This window comes from Amblyomma mixtum, chromosome 4, assembly GCF_055824585.1.
Source record: "Amblyomma mixtum isolate Tamu chromosome 4, ASM5582458v1, whole genome shotgun sequence".
Classification (NCBI taxonomy): Eukaryota; Metazoa; Arthropoda; class Arachnida; order Ixodida; family Ixodidae; genus Amblyomma; species Amblyomma mixtum.
In genome coordinates, this window is record NC_143015.1 from 67295096 (window position 1) to 67317614 (window position 22519).

The following is a 22519-nucleotide window of genomic DNA, read 5'->3' on the forward strand; positions in this document are numbered from 1 at the left end:
CCGATTCTGCGTTTGCTGTTGTATTCACAATGGCCCTGTAGATGACTTGTTGTTCACCACTTCCTGGGTCTACTGCATCAGCTGCAGGCATTCCTGAAGACTTGCAAGGAGGATGTCATTGATGCGCACATTCATTTGCCTGTGACCTTCCTGCGAGGAATGCGATTTCTTGGCTGATCTGTGACAACGATGGTGAGCCAATGTATAGGTGGGCTTTGTTGACTTTGCGGAATCCTTCTAGGTTTGTGTGTGCATTTGCACCTTTTGTACTGGAGTCATAGATTCCCTGGTACACCTATTTGTTTGCATATGGTTCTCTGTTCATGACAGCACCATCTGCATGTTCCCTGACCAAATCCCAATTCTGATGTTGCTCCACAATGACAGACACTGCACTGCTGAGTTGAGCCGTTCCCCAGTCCAGCAGTATCGATGCTAGAGTGTGTGTCAAAGCTGAGGTCAAGCGTGGGACCTGTCTAACTCCCAAAGTTTAATTTCAGTTTCATCCCTCATTGGTTGGACTAAAATTGTTCCTGCTGCTTATACCTATAAATTTAGAGCTTCGAACTGCTGTTAAGCTGAGTTCTTCTGCGCTTAACCGCAGTCATATCTCAATACCAAACATTGCTTAATTTGCAATGCAGGTTGGCGCAACAAAGGTTGAGGAAGCTTCCATTCTTTTCTTACAATGTTTAAACGTTTATGGAGATGGCCATTTGAACATTTATCTTCACATCTTGCAGCCTCAGGTGAAACTGTGGCATGAGGAGATGAAAGAAAAAATATACCCCAGTGTGCCCTTCTAAACACCTGCCCAATGACAGCAGAATCTAATATACAATGAATATTGTGCAGTGAGTGAGTGAGTAGAAACTTTATTGATTTATAAGATTTAGCCTGCGGTGGAGGTCTTCTTCAAGTCTTCTCTTCAAGTCTTGAGGTTGCCTCCTTAGCCTTGGGTGGTCCCCTAGTCCAGGGCTCCACTGAGTCTGGCCACCTCGCTTGCGTGTGCTATGAGTGCCCTTTGGGCCTCTAGCTCGCAGCTGGTGAGCCGGCTCTCCCATTGCTCCGCACTTGGTGTGTCGTGTTTGTGGAACGATATGTTTCTGTCGCATTCCCATGTTATGTGGTATAGTGCTGGCCTCGCTTCGCACCAAGGGCATGTGGCGCGGTATTGTGTCGGGAACATCTTGCTTAGTATATATAAGTTGGGGAAGGAGCCTGTCTGTAGCTTCCGCCATTTTGCGGCTTCTTCCTTGCTTAGTTCTTTGTGTGGTGGGGGGTATTTGTATCTTAGCCCCCTGTATAAACTTAGTGTTTCAGAGTACCCAGCCCCTAGGCTAGTCCAGAGCTCCTCCGGGGCTTGTGAACCCCCAGCTCGGATAGTAAGCCCTCGAGCTAGTTCGTCCGCCCTTTCGTTGCCCCAGACCCCCGCGTGGCCTGGTATCCAAATTATGTTATGTTTCTCTCTCCTCCCCGAGGGTGTCCCCTCGCTGAGGATCCTGAGTGTCGTTTTGCCTACCCTTCCTTTTGTGTAGTTTCGACACGCTTCTTGTGAGTCTGTTAAAATATTCAAGGGTCTCCCCTTTCTATCCCCCTCCCTCATTGCTAGGGCTATCGCTATCTCCTCCGCCTCTGCTACATTTGATGCCCTGGCCGTGAGGCTCGTTATGTGTTCTCCCTGGTGGTTGACGACTACCGCCACCATTTTATGTCCTCGTTCACCATAGTACGGGGAAGCGTCGGTGTATACCGTGCTGTCCCTGTGCCCTATTGTTTTTTCATAGTATTCTGCTCTGGCTCTCCTCCTGCTGGCATGGAGGTTTGGGTCCATGTTGCGGGGGATGGGTTGTACGCTTATGTTTCTTCTTAGTGCGTCTGGTATGTTTGCCCTGTTGTTGTGATGGTTCTTCGTCTCCCGACCCAACCTAGTCAGAAGTGCTCGTCCGGTTCTTGTGTCGCTGAGTCTTTGAAGTTGTGCCTTTATTTGGCATTCACTCAGCTCTTCAAAAGTGTTGTTTAGCCCTAGTTGCATTAGCTTCTCGTTGGACGTGTTCCTTGGTAGATGTAAGGCTATCTTGTACGCTTTGCGAAGGATAGCTTCTGCTTGCTCTCTTTCAGCTTTGATGGTTACGTGGTATGGTAGTGAGTATGTTATTCGACTGACTATCAGGCTGTTCACCAGTCTGATTGTGTCTTCTTCCTTCATGCCATGCCTTTTGCTGGCTACTCTATTTATCATTCGGCCTACTTGCTCCGCCGCTTTGAGTAGCAGGCTGAGTGTGTGGCTGCATTTCGTGCTACCTTGCAGCCACATACCGAGTATTCTTATCATTCTTTGTTCCGGTATGTTCTGCCCTTCTAATTTCACCTCGAGGTTAGCCTCTGTAGGGTGCCTTCCTACTCTGAGAAGTTCGGACTTTTCGGTGGAACACCTTAGTTCCCTCTTCTTCATGTATCCTTCAATGCAGGTGGCTGCCGCTTGTAGACTTTCTTCTTTGCTTCCTAGCGAGCCTTCGCTGGTCCATATGGTGATGTCATCCGCATACATTGCGTGTCTGATTCCTTGTATCTGGCTGAGCTCTTTGGCTAGGATGATCATTGATATGTTGAAGAGCACTGGTGATATCACTGAGCCCTGTGGAGTTCCCCTGCATGGTGTTTGAAAGACCTCGCTTCGTAGGTCTCCCAAACCCACCGTTGCAGTTCTGTTTGTGAGGAAGCTTCTCACGTAGTCGTGTGTTTTCTTTCCGCAGTTGGTGGCGTTGATGCCTTCCATGATTGCTGCGTGGGATACGTTGTCGAAGGCCCCTTTGATGTCCACGGCCATGACTACGTTTTCCCCTTTGCTTGGCATTGTTTCTAGTACTTCTTCTTTGAGCTGAAGCAGCACGTCTTGGGTCGATAGATGTTCCCTGAAGCCGAACATGGTGTTGGGGTACCATCCTCCGTCTTCTAGGTGTCTTTGTATTCTTTTAGTGATGATTCTTTCGAAAAGCTTGCCCAGACACGATGTTAGCGAGATAGGTCTGAGATTTTCTATCTGCAGTTTTTTGCCTGGTTTGGGTATCATAACGACTTCCGCGTGTTTCCACTCTTTCGGAACCGTTCCCTCTTCCCAGAGTTTGTTTAAGTATTTTGTGAGCTGTTCTACCGCTTCATCGCTGAGATTTCTTATCAACGAGTTCTGGATCTTGTCCGCCCCCGCTGCCGTGTTCTTTGTCGTTGCCCTTATGGCTTGAATAACTTCTTCTCTTGTTATCGGTTTGTCCATGTCCTGGTTTTCTTTCCCTTGGTAGGCTTTCACCTGTTCTTTTCCGTAGCATTTCTCTTTTACTGCTTGGATTAGCTGCTCCTCCGTCCCTTCGTATTGGTGGATCAGTCTTTGTATCGATTTGTTACTTTCTGCTTTGTTCTTCGATGGGTCCATGAGCTTCCTTAGTATTTGCCACGTTCTGGCCGTGCCTAGGGTCAGTGAAGATTTTTTCCCTTCCATGTATCTTTGAACATTTTTTTTTTCCAGAAGTGGTTGCCCCCGTCATCCAACAAAGTACTGCAGCTTGTGCTATGCACGAAAAAACCACTGACATTATTTCGCTGTCTGATTTTCTTCAAGCTATGCGACAGCTAAGGTGCCCTGGAGACTATATCAGTGAAGCCTTCAGCAACATTGGCCAAAATGTAGTTAAGGTACTGTGCTTCTGCTAAGTGTGCATTGTTTGAGGACCTGACGCCAACATGGTGTGAACATGACATTCAAGAGCTGTCTTCACGATAGCTGTCTTGACAAGTTTACGGTGGAATGAATTGTACAGAGGCAGTCCTTTATTAAGGCACTGTCTCCTCATTGCTCATCAGAGCAACCAAACTGCCATATATATAGCCAAGAGAAAATTGGACAGTGATGCAATGTCAAAGTGGTTGTTTTCTGTGCCAGACGAGCTGCAATCGTTATGCCAGATGACTAGGCCAGCCATTTCATGCATGAAAAGAATGTGAAAAAACAAACATAATATCAGATTTGTTCAGTGCGCAGGATTCACTGTACATTGGATCCCGCTGTCTTAGGTACGGTTTCTTCAACGGCAGACTGGGGTACATTAAAATGACTGTTTTCATGAGCATTGCAAAAATATCAAAGTCACAGAATGGTGGTTTCCTCAACTTTCGTTGCAGAGTATGCAGATGCCAACATACCTTTGACATATTGTCACGGGAAGAAGCATTTCTGATAAACCGAGAAATTGTATGAGCAGAAATAATCCCTAGTCTGAAAAGAAAAAAATGCACGTCTACTCCATCCGACATTTTACTGCAAAAACCTGCAGTCATGATGATGCTTATGCATTCACAGTGCCAGCACTCTTTACTGCACAAGTCTGTGCAAGAGTGCGATTAGTAAATGGCAAGCAGCAGCAGCAGTGTGTCATCCTTTCCTCTGTCTTCATTGTCTGTGTACTTAACCAAAAATAAAAATTACTAGTACTGATGCTGCGAGACCAGACCCCTTCTCAACGAACAAGACATTTCCTACAATGTACTTCGCACCAAGGCACTATGAGTTCTCTGTTCGAAACATAAGTTAAGGAACTGGACAACTCTTCTGCACAGTGCGGATGTTAAACGAGTGATGTATTCCTTCCAGTCCTCATAAACTGGCAGTCAAACCACACTCTCAGTCACATGCAGCGCCACACTGATTTAGATGTTAGCACACACACGAAAACAGCGCGAACTTCACGAAGGACGCAGAAAGGGGAGACGAGACACATGTTAGTTTCCTGTACACTAACATAAGAAGCGTTCCATCTGAAAATAAGGCTCTTTCTTCACTAATTGATTCATGCAGTTTGTCTATCATCGCACTTACTGAGACCTGGTTAAATGACATGGTTCCTGACAATTGCATTTTCCTCTGCGACTCCGAATTTAACATACTTCATTGTGACCGCGTAAGCCGTAGGGGTGTACTTCTTGCCATTACAAAAAGAAGTCACTGCTGTGCTTATTGAGGTCATGTCATGCCTCGAGCCAGTGTGGGTTCGTGTGAAATGTGACTCTACGGATGTCATTATTGGTGTTTACTACCCTTCTGACATGAACATTTAATCTTATGTGAATTCTGTAAAATGTTAAGGAAAGTTACTGTTCAATTTCCTAATTCAGGCTTACTATTGATAGGTGATTTTAACTTTCCAGCAATTAGTTGGTCCTCACTAACAGCTCCAGCTAATGATCCTGAAGCTCAGACTTTCCTCCAGTCTTGCCTTGTTTTTTTATTGCAACAACATATTTCTGAACCCACGCGTCGTTCTACCACAGTTCTTGATCTTATCCTAACCAGTAAACCTTTGTTCCAATATTACGCTTTTAGGAGGCCTTACTAATTGTTCCATAATCACGGGAAATCTCACTTTCGAGCCCCACAAAAAAGCAACTCGCAAAAAACAAATCAAGTGCTACAACCGAGCAAACTTCGCCAAAATAAATGCTGAGTTGACAGTTTTTTCTGAGCACTTTCTTCTCAATTTTTGAACACGTTCAGTGGAGGTCAACTGGAACCTGTTCAGTAATAAACATGCTGCTCTTGTTGACAGATTCATGCACTAACACTGCGCCTTGGTTTAATCGGCACCTAATTTGCCTAAACAAAAACAAAGAAAGCCTTTACAGACAGGCTGACAAAAACAGGCATTGAAACGCTACAAAGCATGTGATAAGAATTATCAGTTCATGACTAATTTGCTCACTAAAATGGTGTCATTGCATGGCGTCAATTTTGAGAAGGAAGCATTCAAGTATTTTTTATTTACTTACACATACTGCTGTCTCTTCTGTTAGAGGCATAACAGGGATGGGTTACACAGCATTTGATTACAGCAATGTCAAAGAAATGGTATGGCAGTTCTCTTTGAAACTGATTATTCGGCAATGCACACAGAGAACCATCCAAGTTATTCCATAATTTAACATTCAGTGGACCATGATATGCCAGCGTGAGCCATTTTTGCAAGCCACCCAAGAGAAACACATTAGGTAAAAAATGGTGAGGCATAGTAGTGATATCATTGTTAAACAGTGCGGAAAGAGAAGACACATGAAAGGAAGACAAGCAACACAACTGCTGAAGAAAATGGATCATTACCTACTCGCCCAAACAGAATTAGTGCTGCTATGTTCACTTTGTTTCAAGAACTGGTGAGCGGTTTCGGCAGCTTTGCCTTGTACCATGCTTTTTAGTTTTCATTTACCCACTGCAGTAAATTTTTCACATTCACACTGCTCTGATGTAATAACCACCAGCCCTTCTGACATGTATGATCTTGACAAAACCCAACGAAATTTGGGTGCGCAGAAAAACCCATATACATGCGCCATAACCCATAGCAACATTTGCAAGGCAATCATGAGAGAACATGCACGCTCCATTCACTGGCGTAATGCCAGGAAACTGGTACACAAGGCACAGCAATGAAGTTTTTCCTATACAGCCACATTCCGCAAACTTTTGAGGCTGACAAAACAGAAGATAGCAGTGCAGCACAAGGTCATGACTGTGACTCAAGATTTCTGGATGATAAAATAAAAGTAAATGATAAAAAAAGTGACCATAAGGTACCTCAACCGCTGTTTTCTCATAAATTAGTACAGTACCAAAGAAGGCCGTGTAGGCAGCTGCGCAGCACGGAGAGCTCACCTGAACTGGTTCCAACGTGTCATACTTGAACACTGCAGCATGACTTTTTGTTTACGCTTAAAAATGCATTTAGTGTTACAACTGCACAATAAACTGAAGCTGGAACGTACACGACCGCAACAAAAACACGAACAGCACGAACAGCACCAATCCAGCCACAGATATAAACAACCCGCGGCACGCAGAGAATGATGCTGATGTCGATAGGCAGGCCGTCCCAGGCAGATAGCGCTGCTGCGCCACCTACGAAATGCAATTTTTTTTGCAACTGATGCGAAATGCGCTGGAAGCATGGCTCAAAATTCGTAAGAAACGACACCACAATAGCACTATAAAAATAATGAGAGCTGACAGCAAAAATAACGAAAGAATAGATTTCACACAAAACTGCCAACCATGAAATCAAAACTGAAACTCGGCAAGCGACTTTGGTTTTTTTTTTTTTTTTTTGCCATTGAAACGCTGTTATTCCTGAAAGCGGCACAATTATTTTTTCTGTATGAGTCGCGTCTGCGTCACGGCAGCGGCAATTCTGCCAGGCGCGAGTAATATTTCAAGCAGAACTTTAGAAGCTGTATATGTATATCGGAGGTCTAGAAATGCTGTCTCTTACTGGTTGGTGACATTTGTCATCTTGCCGCGCCTCAACAGAGCTTATCAACATTATGTTAGATTTTAATTTCTTTCAGGTGATTAACCAACCCACTCGCGGTTCAAACATTTTAGATTTAGCTTTCTGCAATGCGCCCGAAACGATTAACGAAGTGTTATTCCTTGACGGTTTTAGTGACCATAAGCTCATTCATCTACGACTTAATGTCCCATTAGCGTTTCAAGGTCTTACATCCAGGAAAATTCGCGATTACAGTAGAGCTAATTATAGAGATATGAATATTGCACTTCATGATTTTTTTATTCAAACGTTCTTGCCCTCATTTGCAGACAGGTCCGTCGATCAGAACTGGGTACTTTATAAGATCATGATGTCCAATCTAGTTTACAAATATGTTCCCTTGGTTTCAATTTCAAACAACAAATCTAATCCATGGTTTCTCTCCGCCGTCATCGAAACAAAAAAAAGCGTTTGTACAGAAAAGCTCGGTTGGTATATCTACATCGGATGCTTGGAAAAAATACGATTGTCTGAAATCTCACTGTTCGGCCCTCCGGGCATCAAAGAAAAAATATTTTTCTCATGACCTACCCGCCCTCCTAAAATCTAATCCCAAAAAGCTCTGGCGTGTGATATCTCCCGACAGTACTAGCAACCAATTTTCATTGTACAGCGACGATCACGTGCAGCTTTCGGAGAGTGAATGTCCCCAAGCATTTAACAGATATTTTGCGTCAGTGTTCACTCGGGAAGATCATTCCAACATACCCATTGTTCCTGATCGTGATTACCAATATATTGTTACGGTGCATAGTCCTGTCGATCCCCCTGACTCCCACACACGTGATACCGACGACTGTGTACTGTCCGTCTCAGACTTTCTGAACATTGGTGACGAGCAGCGCCGTGATCCAACTCTGCGCCTCATAGTCGACCGCCTCCGCAGCGACCCTTTCGATCCTGCCCTACGAATGTTCGTGCTGCATCACGATATTTTGTACCGGCGCAATATGCACCCAGATGGCGCCGACCTCCTGCTCGTCGTCCCGACCCATCTGCGCTCCACAGTACTTGCCCAACTTCATGACGCTCCTACTGCCGGGCACCTAGGCGTCTCACGCACGTACGACAGCGTGCGCAGGCGGTTCTTCTGGCCTGGCCTTTACCGCTCTGTCCGCGGTTATGTTGCTGCTTGTGATCAATGCCAGCGCCGGAAAACGCCCCCCCTTCCACCCAGTGGCCAGCTTCAGCCCATCGACATCCCGACTGACCCATTTTTCCGTGTTGGTCTCGACCTGCTTGGTCCTTTTCCCCCATCAACATCCGGGAACAAGTGGATTGCCGTTGCGACCGATTACACTACCCGGTACGCTATCACGCGCGCTATCCCTACCAGCTGCGCCTCCGATGTCGCCGACTTTCTTCTCCATGACGTCGTCCTACTTCATGGCGCTCCTCGTCAACTGCTTACGGATCGCGGCCCCTGCTTTCTTTCTAAAGTGGTCCACGACCTTCTGCGCTCCTGCTCTACCCGCCACAAGTTCACGACGGCCTACCATCCTCAGACCAACGGCCTTACTGAGCGTCTTAATCGCACCCTGACGGACATGCTGTCTATGTATGTCTCAGACCACCATCGAGACTGGGACGTCATGGCGGGTACGGCGCGCGTCTGGTTTGAGACGCATGAGGAAGACCTCACCTCTTGGGACAACTGCAAAGAAAAGCTCAGAGACTTATTTGGCAAACCAATTGGGCGCAAGCTGGGTGCTAAAAAAGACCTTGCTTCTCGAGCACAGTCATCTACGGAGTCATACCTCTCCTACATCCAGGACGTCCTCGCTCTGTGCCGAAAAGTAGACAGCGCCATGCCAGAGACCGACAAGGTGGGCCACATCCTGAAGGGGATTGCTGATGATGCATTCAACCTTCTTCTTTGTAAAGATTGTGCAACGGTTGACTCCGTCCTCCAGGTATGCCGGCAATTCGAGCAGGCAAAACATCGCCGTATTGCTTCTCGTTTTGATCGCCTTCCGAACACTGCGACAACCGTCCCATCCTGCCAATTTAACTAGAATCGTCCGCAGAGAACTGGAAGCTATGACTCCCGTCACCTTCGCCCCTCAAGCGGCCGACTCTACGATTGCGCTGATCCAGGCCGTCGTTCGCCAGGAGTTTGCGAACGTGGGCCTCAATTCTGGCCTGCCGTCTGCGTCGCCCTGTTTGCCAAACACCGCTCCACTGGTTGCTGCCTCGTTACGTGGGTCCTTACCGCGTCTTGCGGCAACTGAGCGATGTCACCTACGAGATCGCGCCCCTGCGACCCCACATTCCTCGTGCGGCCTCCTCTACACAGCTCGTACACGTCGCCCGTCTTAAGCCCTACCATCCAAACCCACCATCTTAGGACACCCATGGACTGTGCTTCCTTCCGCCCGGCGGAGGAGGGGGGGGGGGTAGTGTTACGGTGTATAGTTGCTAGGAGAAGACGACGTTGTTTTGGGACGTTCGGCAGTGAACGACGACGAGGACGGGGCAGTTTGTGCTGGAGTGATTTAGCTCGGTGTGCCTTCTGACTGTGGCCTGTACCGTCTGCCGCTGGGCTAACCCCCCCGTAATAATATGGCCCCTATTACCATTACCGCTGAAGGTATCGCTCGTCTCATTGCAAATCTTAAGGTTTCCTCATCAGCTGGTGTTGACAACATAAATTCTAAAATATTGAAAAACACTGTATCAATCTCCAGTGAAATTCTATGCCTCATCTATCAGCAATCATTATCATCTGGTTTACTTCCTACAGATTGGAAAATTGCTAAGATCATTCCAGTGTTCAAAAGTGGAAACAGAAATTCACCAGAAAACTACCACCCCATTTCGCTAACCTGCATTTGCTGTGAATTACTCAAGCATGTTGTCGCTTCCCACATTTACTGCCATCTGGAACTTAATTCTTTCTTTTTTCCTAATCAGCACGGCTTCCGGAAAGGTTTTTCTTGTGACACCCAACTGCTAGAATTTACAACTGACTTGGATTTCAACATGGATGCTAACCTTCAAAGTGACTATCTTTTTAGATTTTGCTAAAGCCTTCGACCGTATTGCACATTCCCGCTTGTTCTCAAAATTGTCTGCTCTGTGCCTAGATTCTTTAACCCTGTCATGGCTACGTAACTTTCTTTCATTTCGCCAGCAGTTCACTACAGTAAACAATTTCACCTCCCCACTAAGTGATGTAGAGTCTGGCGTACCCCAAGGCAGTGTTCTTGGCCCCTTATTGTTTCTAATATACATTAACGACTTGGCCACAGACATATCTTCTTCTATACGACTCTTTGCTGACGACTGCATCATTTATCGGCCCATTAATTCTATGGATGATCACCTTGCTCTCCAAACTGACCTGAACTTAATTTCAAATTGGTGTAGTAAATGGCAAATGATGCTCAACTCATCTAAATGCAAGGTTATCTCTTTCACCCGCAAGCATACTAATTCTAATTTCTCGTACTCCATTGAAGGTACTGTAGTGTCTCGGGCATCATCTTATAAGTATTTAGGTATTCACCTCACGGATAATCTTTCATGGGCCACGCACATTCAATCCATCTGTGCCAAAGCTTCAAGATCACTTGGGTACCGTCGGCGGAACTTGCGAAACACCCCTAATAACGTGAGAAAAGTCGCTTACTTAACAATCGTGCGTCCTCAACTAGAATTTTTTTCACCTACGTGGTCTCCTTATCAAAATTACCTAATCAACATGCTTGAACCCGTACAAAATAGAGCCACTCATTTCATCACACAAAAGTACCACCCCCGTCCAGCATCACTAAGATCAAACTTGATATCTCCCTCGAACCATTACATATTTGCCTTTCCATCGCTCTTTTATGCTTACTTCATAAATATCGTCACAGCACCAGGCCATCTCCCTTGCCCCTCGAAGAGCCTTCACGCATTTCACACCGCCTACATAATCAGTACAGCATTAAATGCATTTACGGAAGAACCCTAGCCTTCAATTCATCTGCACTTCCACGTGCCATTATTCTTTGGAATGATCTTCCCAACTGTATCGCATCTATCGGCAACCACCAATCATTTCAAGACCAGCTGCACAAACATTTTCTTTAACGACATTGTGTCCTGTTTCAGGTTGTTCTGTGTCCTTGGTTCCCTTTTCTTCTCGTTGGTATAGTATTAAGTTTTGGTTTCTTGTGCAATTTCAACCATTAGTATATTTTTTATGGCTACTGCTTTTTCTTTCGATGCGGTGATGTATGTCTTGTAGTTACGTTTTGCCCTGTATATTTATAATTGTGTTTACTTTTTGCCTTGTATCGCGCGTTGTTTTTAACTCATTGTTCCTATTTGCTTAATCTATTGTTTTTGCCCCCCTTACTCAATGCCCTTCTGGGCCCTGTAAGGTATTTTGAATAAATAAATAAATAAATAAACAGGATTGATTTCGGTTCTTCAGCGTGCACTGCATTGGACAGTACACGGGCCTCTAGCATTAACGCCTCCATCGAAATACGACAGCTGCCGGGGTCGAACCCGCGTCTTTTGGGTCAGAAGCCGAACACAATAACCACAGCAGCGGCTGAACGGAGGTGCTAGCATTCATGGAGGTTCACGGAATATGTGGCGAAGCTATTAATTTTGCAGTCTCAATCCCTTTTCTCAAGGCGTCGTATTGCGATTCACAAGGACGGGTAAAGAATGCAGGCCAAGATAAGCCGCGTGTACAAGAATGCAGCAGTGCCGCACCGTATATTTTGCGGACGCGACGCGCCGCTGTTCACATATGTACTATCGGGGACAAAAGTTTGCTGGACGAGAGTTCTTGGAAAAACGTCCATTGTAGCTCCACCTCGCTAGTCAGTCACCTTTTGCCGCTCCTTGCGAAAAGTGACGCCCCTACTTTCTGGATTCTCGCTGTGCACCGCAAGCGCGCAGGCTACTGCGCCATTAGCGACGTGCACAGCTCGCGTCGTTATTCAGGAGTTCCTCTACATGATTGAATTCATCATTCTGCCAAACTGTTCTCATGAAATCATCTTGGGTTTGGACTTCCTATCGCGCCAAAACGCAGTCATCGATGGTGCTCGGGCTGAACTCGAGTTCTTTTTGCTATCAGCGGTTCTTCGTTGCCCGATGCCCCTTCTGCTGCTCCTGCCAAAGCCGTCACTGCTGAAGACACTCAACTGCCTCCCTGTTCTTCTGTTCTTGTGCCCATCGCTTCTGACTTTGTTCGCGACGGCAACATACTTTTTACACCATCGCCTCTTTCTGTGCCACAAGTACATGCCCATACCTTACGCCGTCCTCACCCTGTCAGCTGGCCTTAGCGCATTGTTCATGACCAGTCTGTTTACATATGCTTCCGTTGTGTGTCGCGGTGAGTGCCTTGGTACCGTCCAGATCATTGATTTCATTCTCTATTGCGATGAGACTGATGCTTCGCTGTCCCTCGACGTAGATGCCCTCCACACTTCGCTCGACACTTCACCTCCAGACGTTTTCCTTCCCTCCATCAACGCCTCTCTCTCTGCACCTCAACGCACTCAACTTCTCGCACTGCTTCATCACTTTCGTTCCTCCTTCAATTTACACCAACCTACTTTGACCTGCACGTTGACTGTCGCCCACCACATCGACACCAGTGACCATGCCCCTCTGCGTCAGCACCCATATTGTGTCTCCGCCAGTGAGCGCTAAGTTATTCAACAACAAGTTGACACCATGTTTCAGAGCGGCGTGATTCAGGCCTCACACAGTCCCTGGGCCTCACCCGTGGTACTCGAGAAGAAGAAAGATGGCTCTATTCGCTTCTGCATTGATTACTGCCACCTGAATCACGCAAAAGGATGTTTACCCTCTTCCCCGCATTGATGATGCTCTGGACTGCTTTCAAGGAGCGGAACTTTTCTCTTCTCTCGATATATGCTCTGGCTACTGGCAGGTCACCATGGCAGCCAACGATCGCCCTAAAACCGCATTTGTGACCCCTGATGGCCTGTATGAATTTAATGTCATGCCTTTTGGCCTCTGTAATGCTCCAGCTATTTTTGAGCGCATGATGGACACCATTCTGTGCGGCCTGAAGTGGAAGTTGTGCCTCCGTTATCTCGACGACATCGTGATCTTTTCGCCCGACTTTGCGACTCATCAGTCCTGGCTGAAGCACGTCTTAACCTGCCTTACGGATGCTGGCCTTCAGCTGAACTTAAAGAAGTGTCGATTTGCTGCTCGTGAACTGAAAATTTTAGGCCACGCTGTGTGTCAAAAGGGGGCGTCTGCCCCGACCCCGCCAAACTTCATGCTGTGACTGCATTTCCAAAACCTACTTGCATTAAGGAACTGCGCAGCTTCCTAGGCCTCTGTTCCTATTTTAGTCGCAACTTTGTGGCCATTGTTGCCCCTTTAACTCAGCTTCTCGGCAGCAACGTGGATTTTTTCGAGTTGGTCGCCTTCCTGTGACAACGCCTACAACACCTTGCGAAGTCTCCTCATGGCACCACCCATCTTGCATCACTTCGACCCGCAAAGCTCCAACCACACACGGACGCCAGTGGCATTGGCCTCAGGGCTGTGCTCACCCAACGCAAGTCTGGCTTCGAACAATGTGTCATTGCTTACGCCAGTCGCACCATCATGAAAGCCGGATCCAGCTACTCCGTGACAGAAAAAGAGTGCTTGGCCATTGCCTGGGCCCTTGGCAAGTTTAGACTTTATCTCTATGGGCGTCATTTTCACGTGATCACCAACCACCATGCCCTATGTTGGCTTTCTTCGCTCCGGCGGCCTTGCTCGATGGGCTTTCCGTCTACAAGAATAAAACATACGTGTCGTTTATTGGTCGGGCCGCAAGCACCAGGACACTGATGCCCTGTCCCGCTCCCGGCCGAGCTTGCCAGCCTCTCCGCCCTCCACTCCGCTGTGCCTTCACTCACCACCTGCGTCATGCCTCGTGAGCAGCGTAAAGATCAATGGATTGCCTCTCTTCTTGACTTTCTCTTGGCCCCATCTATGGCTCCAGCATCCCGCGCGTGAAAAAAATTGTAAATTGTTCGGTTTAACATCCCAAAAGAACCCGCTGGCTACAAGGGTCATCTTAGTGGAGGGCTCCGGATTAATTTAAAGCATCTAAAGAAGACTGAAGAGACATACACTTGATGCAATGTGACCATGCTGCCTCGAGAACTTTTGCATAGGCTGTCAGAAGCAAAAGGCCAAGGGCTATCCCCAACTATTTCCTGCACAGTGTCTCATGGTGTCAGAAGCTTCACACCATTTAGATAAAGAGAGCTAATTGATCAACAACTCAGAGCGAGACTAACACCGTTCTTGCTTCGGGTTGCTGATCAATTCGGCCTCACCATGGCATCTGCTAGGCACCCTGGTTAGCTTAAATGTAGAGTGACTGCCCAGGCAGGCAGTGGTCCCTGGCTCTATCGCCAGACTAAGACGGATTTCCCTTCAGCTGCAAAGGTTCTGAGAAAGCTGTTTAGCTTTGCTCTACAACCGTATAATTGCGATCAAGTACAAACTCATGAGTAATTACTGCCTAATTGAAATGTACTTCACCTAGGGTGTTTCCCTTAATGGACTACATTTTGAATGTGCACTCCAAGGGCATCTTCCATTCCCCAACATTCTCCTTGCCCCAAAACAGATAGCGATCTGAAACTCAAAACAAAACAAGAGGCTCCATGCTGACACTGTCAACAGGAATTTTCTATTCAGTCTTTGAGAATATATGCATCCTGTTGTAACGATACTTTTGATACAGCATTGTGTACACAGACTTAGGACACAAATCAATCACACTCTCACTTTACAGTTCTTCCATTCAGTGACTCTCACGATGAATGTTCATGTTTACTGTTTGGTTATGGGAGGGTTTCTGCTGTAGTGCTGGCTGCATTACCTACCCCTTTCCAATTTCCTATTTTTCTTTTGCCAAGGCTGTGGAGTCTGACTGCACCTGTTTCAATTAATAGGTACATTTAGCAGGCTAGTAGCTGCAGTCCACAGAGTGTTCGAAGTTACTGTCATTGCAATGGAATAAAATGTAGCAGAGCTTTAAGATACCTGGATTCTTATGCTGCAAACCTGTTGGACCTAACATGTGCCTTCTAGCAGTTTCTCGGGGTCATCTTTCTGCATTTATGGAGTACATTGAAACTTAGGATTAGAGATAATGTTAGATAATGCTTTGTGCAACATGCATGGAAGCAACTTCACATTTTTTTGCTGTGGCTGCAATCCTAGCAGGATGACCTAGAGGATTAACTAACACATGCTGACATTTGAGTTCAGGTTCCCTCTTGGGCTTTCTAGAAAGTATATGCTTGCTGCACCAATCAAACATAATCTGATCTTGGGCCTCAAGATCACCTTGTAAGCATTCCCATCGAGCAACTCTGTCAGAACAGCCATTGGTAAAGCAGCCCAGTCAGTGTTTTTGTCCCTTGTGTGTTAAAACGCTTCAGTAAGTTTCCTCTTTGAGACAGTTCTGTGCATTTGTGAAAGCCAGGCTTGATTCTGCATTTTTAACTAAAACATACATATACATACATACATACATCTTTATTAACTCTCACAAGGTTACATTAGCAACAGAGGAGAGAAGACGCAAGGCAAAAAGCTGCGTTGGTGCAGCTTGAGGGCCACCCTGCGCCCTCTGCCGGCGGTATCGCCTGGCAGCTAATCACAACAGCAGTGGAAGAGCGCACTCGCAAGCACAAAAGAAAATACAGCCACAAAATATATACATTAACATTTGCATGATGTTATGCCTCTATTATCACTCGACATTATTTGACAAAAGATGCTCAAAATATTTATGTACAGGAAACGCATTTATAATCAACCGAGATACAAATCAAGTAGAAAGAAGATACACAAAGCTATATGTATATGTTCTAATCATGACGTCAAAAATTATGCACATTGAAACAAAGGAATAAGTGTTATTAATTTATGCCGTGAAGTCTTTTCAAGTATGATGTTGTTCTTGTGCACAATATTGAGGTAATGTGGTAGACTGTATGTCGGTGACTGCTTACCGTATGTAGTGCGGCAGAAAGGTACGGACCATAACATTTTGTTCCGTGTGTTATAAGATGGAATCGAACGAATGAGGTTGAAACTTGATAAGAGGAAATCATTCTTAGTTGAAACAGCATTTTTATACATAGAGATTAACTTGAATGGGAATGACTCAGAGATTTTCATTATACTGAACCTTACAAAGTAAGAACCCGTATGAGTACACCACAGCACATTAGCTATTAATCTAATTGCTCGTTTTTGCGCCATTAGAATTTTCATTTGCTTTTGCTTGGTTGTTGTCCCCCAGACCATGAGACAATAAGTTATATGTGGCAATATTAATGCATTGTAAATTAATACTTTAACTCTAGGCGGAAGTGTATGCCTCTGGCGGCATAGGATGCCATTAATCTTGTTTATTTTAGCGCAGATATTCTCAGTATGTTTATCCCAATTAAGTGATTCAGTCCAAACAACACCAAGACATTTCACAGCTGGCACGACATCAATTTTTTTGTTTGCTAACCAAAGGTCAAAATTTGCACGCACCATTCTGTTTTTAGCTCAGAATGTTATTGCATTGGTCTTCGTGATGTTTACCCTTAGGTAGTTCTTAAAGGACCATTGACGCAGGAATTCTAAGAACTTATTGACGTGTTCTAGCAGGTCTGTTTCTGTGTTACCTGAGGAAAGCATTTTGAGGTCGTCTGCATACGCTATTATGTTGAGAGGAAGGGGAGCAGAAAATATATCATTAATGTAAATATTAAATAATAGGGGGCCCAGAATGCTGCCTTGTGGTACACCAGAGAGGATAGCTTGCAAGGTTGATTTGTTTACGATATTTCAGATATGATTCAATTAAAGATAAGCTGTTACCTCTAATTCCATAGTTATTGAGTTTATGTACCAGTAAAGCATGATTAAGCAGGTCAAATGCTTTGGAAAAATCAACAAATATTCCTAGAACAAGGAGCTTTTCCTCAAACGCATTTATTATTATTTCTTTTTGCTTAATTAGTGCCGTTTCCGTGGACCTTTGTTTTCTGAAATCAAACTGACTGTCTGATAGAACTGAATGTTTGGCTAGAGAAGTATTGATTCTCACATAAATAATCTTTTCCAGATCTTTGGATAATATCGGAAGAATGGAAATAGGCCTGTAGTTAGCCATATCTGAGGTAGCACCACCTTTGTGAATGACAGCCACTTTTGCTACCTGCATTTCTTTTGGAAACACGCCAGATTCTATAGCTAGATTATAGATATGCATTAGTATTGGAGCTAGTATGTCAACTACAAATTTGAAGGGTTTGATCTGAAAGCCATCTTTATCTTCAGCTCTGCTATTTCTTAGATTTCTAAACACTGTCACTGTTTCACCTTCATCAGTGGGATACATGAACAGGGATTCAGGAATGCATGGTGTATTATATGCGTAACCCACAGGTGTGTCAGAGGGACAGCATAATGTTTTGGTAATGTTAACAAAGTAATTATTACATTCATTACACAGTTCCTCCCCACCTCTTGGTGTACCATCCTTCATTATTGTCGTAATAGTTGTTTTTGAGGTGCGATTTCGTAATTTGTTCAGTTGGTCACAATGGTTGTGAACACTTCTATTGGACCCCACTGAAAATGCATTACTAAAATAGCTTAGCTTAGCAGTTCGCAATTCTCTATTCAGCTGGTTTCGGTATTTCTTATATTTCTCAAGCTTGCAAGGCTCCCGTGATTTCATGAATTGTGCAAACATTTTCTCTTTGGTCCTTATTTTGCGCAGCAGTTCTTGCGTAACCCACGGTTTCTTTGGATTGCGTTTGCACGGACGGACTAGTGGAAAACATTTATCATAGACAGTTTTAACTTTGAACAAAAAAGCATTATATGCGTCATTCACGTCTTTTAAAGACAGCACATCGTCCCAACTAGTTTCATATAACATCGAACGAAAACGGACAAGTGTGCTGCATGCAGAGCTGCTACAACTAACATATCCAAATTTTCTTTTTTTTCCCCGCACCATTACCGAGTGGAATCAGCTACCACCATCATCAGCAGTTGACACTGATGCTTTAGAACAGGCCGTTCATTGAATTGCTTTTGTTTCATGACTTGCCTTGTACAAATTTGTTTTGTGCTTATTGTGCCCCTCCTGCCAGGGCCCTTCACTGGAACTGCAGTATGCTCTAAATAAATAAATAAATAAATTGCAGAGAAAGTGTTTCAAATATGCAATGCTTCTGTCCTGGCAAGAGTTTATTCTCTAGGCAAGCTTGAGATAAACTACGGTTCAGTGCTGACTTAGGAACCCTTATGCAAAGTTAGCAGTAAGTGTACCAAAAGTACAAGGCATTTAATTCCCCGGAGTAATTGGAATACGTGAGAGATATTGGTGAGGACAACAGCCCTATACCTGGCTTGAAAAATGATGATATTTCGTTTTTATTCATTATTCGTTTTGTTCATTTATGTTTTATTAATTTGTGTCTGGAACTCACTACTAACAATCATCAAATCATCGAGTACAGAAGCATCATTCCATAAAAACTTGAAAAAGTGTGTCCTTTTTAAATACCTTCATTTGCCATGCCAATGAACCCTGTGTTTATTGTGTACGGCTTTTATTGCTTGAGTGCTTTTATATCGTATTGTGTTCTCTTTTTGCGGTGCTCCTTAATATGTTTGTAAAATTGAGCATGCTTAATAAAATGTTTTGTTATGATTGTTTATTCCCACTGCACCTTTTTCCGGTATGCAGTTGCTATCTACCATATTTTATCATGCGTCATATACGAGGTGCCCCAGCTAAAAGTATCCAAGCTTTTAAGAAACACAGAATGTCCTAGCTGCGTGAGACCAACTGAGGGTAGTTCAGAGTCATGTGACCTAGTCATACATCGGCACCATGGGGGGTGTCTCAATAACATTCGCACTCACAGCCACTCACCCTCACATCCACTCACTCGTACTCACACTCATGTGCACTCACACTCGTAACCAATCACTCGCATTCACACTCATGTCAACTCACACTCGTAACCACTCGCATTCTCAACCACTCACTCACACTCGTACTCATGTCTACTCACGCTCTTAACCACTCGCACTCACGACTTACTCTCACACTCATGACCACTTGCATTCACAACGATCACTCACTAGCAATCACAACTTCTCACTCACACTCACGTCCACTCATTCGCACTCACACCCATCACCACCCACACTCACTCGCACTCGCGTCCACTCACACGCACGACCACTCACTCACATGTGAGCTGATATGAGTGCACTCAAGAGTGAGTGTGCCGACCTATGGACCTAGTCTGCAGTTTTTTTTTCGTGCTTCAAAGTTAATTAATTAGTTCAGCATAATTAGCTAACTTTTTCATTATTGAATTGAGGAACAAAGTGTCAATGTAGAAGTTGTAAATTGTCTAAAAAAATCGCTAGCAGCGCTGTTTCCATCAAGGCACGATTTACACCAAAAGAGTCATTATGCATTGGAGAAAAGGAGCAAGCACATATGCCAAGCATGGAAAGCTGGTCTCTAGATGAGAGAAGCTTGCACTTTCAGATCATCTATGCTTAGGAACTACCAACAAAATCACAGACTGCAGAAAATATGTGGCTGCCACATCCATCTCAGATTACACACAGAGCAGTGGGTGCAATATTACTAACGCCTACTGTTTGCACTCGGAACCGTTTAACACTAGTACTTTGTGTGGACGTATCATCATTCCTGTGTCCAATATAAGATAAGACAACAGGTATATGCCATCATGAAACTGTTTGCAACAATGTCTAAAGGAAATGATCTTACAGCCCAATGCACTGTTCTAGGTTACCTGACTCCAGCTCCCTTATTTCAGTTTTGCGACAACGTCATCCGTAACTGCAGCTTTCATGAGAGGTGTGAGATAGATATGAGTTTGACGATTCAGCAATTTGAAAAAATTGTGCCACAACCTAAGACGAAGAATGGGCACAATGAGTACGGGCTGTCACGACAATTTTTGCAGTAAACCACGAAAATATACGCTCAAAACCTAGATCATACAAACACCACTCCGCCGTGGACTTTAGACGAAACCCGCTAAGAGAAAAGACTCAAAAAAGCGACAGTTACACAGTCAAATCACCGACAATCAAAACAAGTGCCACCAATGCTGGCTTGAAAGGCCAGGAATCTCACTCTACCGCTGAACCACTCACCGATAATTTTCGCACATATGCAGGCCAGGCAAACGTTGCTACAATACGCTTGGGCCAGGAAAGACGCGGCGCTGCATTTCTGCATTCACTAGAGAGCCTACATGTAAAAAGACGGTGGCGCGCAACATGTAGGCTCCCTAGCATTCACCCAGCGGGGCGTCTGTTTGGGCGTCATGGCAACAGCAGACAACACCTTGGCAACATTGATTTTGTCGGGAACGGGCGTGAGCAACACTGAACTTGGCTGCAGCGTCTGTTTTGGCAACATTGCACTTGTCGGGAACGGGCGTGGCCAACATTGGGCTTGTCTGTAGCGGCTAGCAAACGGAAACACGCGAACGGGCGTGAGCAACACTGAACTTGGCTGCAGCGTCTGTTTTGGCAACATTGCACTTGTCGGGAACGGGCGTGGCCAACATTGGGCTTGTCTGTAGCGGCTAGCAAACGGAAACACGCTTCCCGCCCAGCCTGGCGCGCGCTGGCTCGCTTACTTCCTCATCGCTTTCGGGCCGTTCGTTGTCGTCGTCTGCGCCGTCGTGGTAGAGTTGGCGTTGCGTTGTTACTACAGTCCCCCCCCCTCCTCCCTCCACCTGCCTTTCACGTCGCCGTCGTTATTGTTGTTGTTGCCGCTCCACCGCCAGAGGGGAGGTGGGTGGGAGGGGCTCCTTTCGTCGCTGTTTACTTTTCCTCCGTCCTTCTGCCTGTTCGTGTGCGGCGCACACGAAGTGCCCTCCCTCTACACCCCCCCCCCCCCCCCCCCCTCTCCTTCCCTCCTTGCTTCAGCGATCTCCGCCGTCGCAGCATCCCTCCATCGCGTCCTAACGATTGTCGTCGTCTGCTACTTCTCTTTGTGTACGCACCTCTGCTTTTGTCTTATTTGTGCCTCTTGTCCCGAGCGGTGGAGTGGCGTTATCGTTAGACGCGCCTCGCGGGTCCCCCCCCCCCCCCCCCCCCCCTCCGTACACACTTCTTGTGTCGTCGACAGCACATACGCTCCTCCTGGGCGTTTTGTTGTTTCCCTTTGGGACGACGACGACGAAGACGTCGACGACACGCGTCGAGACAGAGCGTGCCAAATGTGACTCCCCCCTCTTACCTTATACATTCTCTGTTGTCGTCTTTCTTCCTTCCTTGCTCGACGGGGCACGCCTCCCTGCGACGTTTTACCTGTTTTACTTTTTTTTTTCTATGTCGTCTGCTTTCCTAAGCGGTGCCCACTTGTGCTGCCTCCTGGCGAAGGCGCGCGTTTTTGTTGTAGCGAGTCTAGCGACGGTTATTCGGCTGACAAAGCTGCTCGCTCGCCTGTTTGTTTGCTTTGCCGAGGGAGGGCGCGGCACGCATTCGCAACGCGCAGCAATGCACGAGCGCAACAGATACGGAAGCGGTTCAGCGTAGGCACACCGCGTATGGGCATGTATATGTGTATAAGGAAAGGAATGAGAAGTTACATCGTTTAGAGGATAAAGATGGGAAGTAAAAAGATTGAAAAGAGCAGCGGGTGGCGTATTTCGCTGACGACGCGCACAGGTGCGTCAGTTCGAAGAACTTTAAGGCGCCTGCAGACAGGTACTCTACTCTGTCCTGCAATCTTAAAACATTACGATCCTAACGCGGATGGGCGATGCCCACACTGTGGGGAGACCTGCGATATCTCCCACATGGTGTGGGCATGTACTCAAAATCCCCCCCCCCCCCCCCCCTTCCCCTACCCCTTCCAGAGAGGCATGGGAGACTGCCCTCCTCAACTGCTCCTCGCTTGAGTCCCAAAGGGCTCTGGTGAAACGGGCGAGAGACGGGGCCTCGTCATGCGGTGTCCCGGACTAGGGACGCCGACCATGTAGCGGGGCCATTCTGTGGCTCCCAAACTCCTTTTCACAAAATAAAAGTTTTCACCACCACCACCAGTTCGAAGGAGCCAAGGA

The 22519-nt window shown here is 45.9% G+C and overlaps 1 protein-coding gene across 1 annotated transcript in view; it reads left to right on the forward strand.

Moving 5' to 3' along the window:
* Positions 1 to 22519, forward strand: part of osp (myosin phosphatase Rho interacting protein outspread) — a 139846-nt gene that overhangs the window by 56155 nt on the left and 61172 nt on the right. The gene's annotated exons all lie outside the window — the stretch shown is intronic.